This window comes from Myotis lucifugus, unplaced genomic scaffold (assembly GCF_000147115.1).
Source record: "Myotis lucifugus unplaced genomic scaffold, Myoluc2.0 scaffold_213, whole genome shotgun sequence".
Classification (NCBI taxonomy): Eukaryota; Metazoa; Chordata; class Mammalia; order Chiroptera; family Vespertilionidae; genus Myotis; species Myotis lucifugus.
In genome coordinates this window covers 1,709,067-1,712,887 of record NW_005871261.1, presented here as the reverse complement: position 1 = coordinate 1,712,887, position 3,821 = coordinate 1,709,067, and the positions used below count along the sequence as shown (strand labels likewise).

The following is a 3,821-nucleotide window of genomic DNA, read 5'->3' as shown; positions in this document are numbered from 1 at the left end:
TGCCCTGGCTGGTTTGGCTTAGTGGATAGAGCGTCAGCCTGCGGACTGAAGCTTCCCAGGTTCGATTCTGATCAAGGGCATGTACCTCGGTTGCGGGCACATCCCTAGTGGGGGGTGTGCAGGAGGCAGCTGATCAATGTTTCTCTCTCATCGATGTTTCTAACTCTCTACCCCTCTCCCTTCCTCTCTGTAAAAAAAAAAATCAATGAAATATACTTAAAAAAAAAAGAAAGAAAGAAATTCCCTGATGCCAATGTCACACTCTATGGGATGTCACTCTCTGAGGTAAATAAAACTTTTTTTTTTACAATGCTTCTTAAAATATATCTTCATTTCCTTCAATGTGATATTTTAAAAATATGTTGTGAATTCATCAAATATAATCATTTAGGACTGTTTTTACTACCTCTACTAGTATGGACAGATAAATTTATAGGCATTATTTTGAATGTACAGTCTACTTCAGTTAGCATAATTTTATGTAGGGAGTTATATCATTTGAACTTACATATGGTGTAGTTCATGGGACAAGCTTCTGACCCTGAAGTCTTGCTCTGAGCCCAGCTCCCAGCTTACTAGCAGTTGGGCAAGCCAAGCTATCAACCCAAGATTCAACACATCCATAAAATGAAAACATTACATTACAACCTGTCCTATATACATCACAGGGTTCTTGTAAAAATTGACTAGGTATCAATATACATTGAATTTTTTCACCTATAAAGTATTATAAAATAACAATTACAGATACATCAGTGAAGTTAACTATCAAAATAATTATTTCAACTTCATGCCTATAACCAAAAGCTTTTAAATGAAACAGTTTAAATAAAGTGGTTACTGAGCAAATGAAAACTATATTACTCACACTATGTTCCTAGACTACCCTACTGAGTCTAATTTTTGGAAAAATTTAATTCATTTTAGAGGGGAAAAAATCTGAGCTAAGGTATTTATTAGTGTTTATACAAATAATCTGCAACCACTCATTCAAAAATAGGGTGTTTTTCCCCCCTCAATAAGAGTGCATTCTTTAATAGGACTGTATTTGAATAAGAATTCCACACAAATAGAATATATACCTTAATAATACAAGAAAGCAAGGAAGGAATATTTTACATCATACAGACCAGTCGGTTGGTTCAATCATGATGAGCTATCCTTCCAACCAAGTACTTATTTTTTATATTTATTACAATGTGTAGTCAGTTCAGTATATGCCAACAATCACACACAGCTCTAACATTTAGTAGTGTGAAGACACTTAACTATTTCCAAAGGGACATGGGATGAGGTCTTCATTTCAGAAGAGCAAAAGTGATTGGATTACTGTCTGCTCTTCAATGCTTCACCTAACCATTCCACTGCCTCATCAAGGCCAGTGCCTTTGGTTGCTGAAGTTTTGAATATTTGCCATTTTCGGTCCTTCAAGGCAGGTAACCCAAGTGAATTTGCCATCTCTGAGGGAGTCATAGCCTGTTTCATGTCCTGCTTATTTGCAAATACCACCAACATGGCTTTTCTCAGCTCTTCTTCCTCCAACATGGCAACTAACTCTGATTTGGAAATGCCAATTCGGTCTCGGTCACAACTGTCTACTACATAAATGATGGCATCTGTGTTCGAATAATAACATCTCCAGTATGGCTTGATACTGGTCTGTCCTCCTAAATCCCAGACTTGAAATTTGAGGTTCTTGTATGTTACCGTCTCAAGATTAAATCCAATGGTAGGAATAGTAGTAACAACCTCTCTAACCTGTAATCTGTACAAAATTGTAGTTTTTCCTGCTCCATCTAATCCCAAAATTAAAATCCTCATTTCCAAGGTTCCGAATAGACTCGAAAATATACTTGAGAAAAAGCCACCCATGATGAAGCGCCTGTCCGCCCTTGTCAATCATCAGAGACAGGCCCCGGCCTTGGCTGCGACTCTACTGGATCCCTGGTGCCTCCACCTCCACTTGACTTGGCCTCGGGTGGCTCAGAGGCGGTTTCCTTGGAAGCCTAGTCAGCCAGAAACTTCCACGTCGGCCACCCGACCAAATAAAACATTATTTTTGCAAGACAGAAACACATCAGAACTCCATAGCGTGTGATGTTCAAGTTAAAACTAGATGGCAGACATGCTAAAAAATGTAATCCAAAAATCTGTCATAAATGTTTCCCTGCTGAGTTTGAGTTAAACTTCAGAACCAACTGATATATGGTATAATAACTTATGTTTTCTTTTTCCAAAGGTAAAGTCATCAAACCTGATTTTTTCAATCTCTTTATGTCTTAAGATATAGCGTGAACTGAGAATCATATCAGAATTGAACAACAGTATCAATTAACATGTTCTAGAATACTTTTATATCTTTCCTTTAAAGAAAAACCCATAAAAGCTGATTTTTCCCATTTTCTTAGGTCCTGAGACCTGGCCTACCCTGAGCATTATATCAGCCACTTGAGAAATGACGCGGTCACTTAGGATGCCACCTAGCAATTAGTGCTAGCATGCCTAATTACAGACCAGAGGAGATGTGTTTTGGGAAGGAGGAGAGAAGAGAATGAGATAAGAGAAAAATCCTTAAGTGCCTTCTTGTTGCTGCATCTTTCACGCTCCCCACTCTCTCTTCCACGTATTGCCACTAAATACCACTCACATAGCAAGGAATGTTAGATTGTCACCATCACTTGCCTCTGTGGAACACATAAATGTTTCACGTTACTGTGTTAAAAATAGTGATTAACTGGAACAAATGTTATAGCTATAAAAACCAAGGCTCAGAAAGATCAATAATAACAGCATCTATCATTTATATGATGCTTTTAGTCCTCCAGCCTCTCTACATCCTAACTCTTGTGACACACGCGGTAACATTTTGGGTAGATGGGGCGGATCATTACCATCTTTACTATGCAGAGGAAACTGGGGTTCCAAGCCAGTCACAGTTCCGCCACATTCACCGTGCAACATTAGAAAAGGTGTCCCACTCTGTATATCTCAGCTTCGACTCTGAAATGGGAACATGAATGGAACTTATAATATTACTGTTTGCAGACCATAAGAGATAGTTCATGAGGGTCCAATGCTATCTTAATGTAAGGCTGTTGCTATCACCATTGTTGTTATTAAGATGTTAACACTAACTATATAGTCTAACTATGTAGATCACTCCTTCAATCTCAATGCTTTAAACCACTTATGTAAGGTCCAGTTGGCAAACTGAGGGTGGTGGAAGGAATAGGGAGATCGAAACAGGCTTTGCTACACTCAGGAAACCTGGCTCCTTCATCAGCCTTGAGGTCTTCCAGTTCCTGGAAAGATCCCATATGCTTCTAAATAAGGCAGAAGGAATGAGGGAAGGTTCTTTTTAATCCAGGCCTAGAAGTGACCTTCATTCCTCCCACCCACATTCCCCTAACCAGAACTCAGCCACATGGCCTGACCAATTGCCAGGAGCTGGGACATATAGCCCAATGGTGTACTCAGGAAGAGCAGAGAATGGCTTTGGGAACACACAGAGCCTTCTCTGCCACAGGAAGTGACTTTGGACAGGACCACCCTGCCAATCACTGTGAGAACTAGAACTTTGAAGCAAGTCATCTGACTCTGGGTCCAGAACTCCTCCCTGTACCATAGCCCAAGTCCTACACAAAAACAGAAACCAGGTGTCCTGATTTTGAACTCCAGGACTTTTACTCACCCTTTTGAGCTGGCAAAATCATGCTCATGGGCTAAAAGCTGGGTGTCTTTCCATTACTAGGTTGTGCCTTATTACAGGTTGAGAGCCAGCACATTCACTAAACTAGAACCCAATCTTCCTCTCCACAAAT

General features: G+C 39.8%; 1 pseudogene; it reads right to left on the bottom strand.

Moving 5' to 3' along the window:
* Positions 1–1,311: 1,311 nt before the first annotated feature.
* Positions 1,312–1,895, bottom strand: LOC102426003 (annotated as a pseudogene).
* Between the last annotated feature and the right edge of the window lie 1,926 nt (positions 1,896–3,821).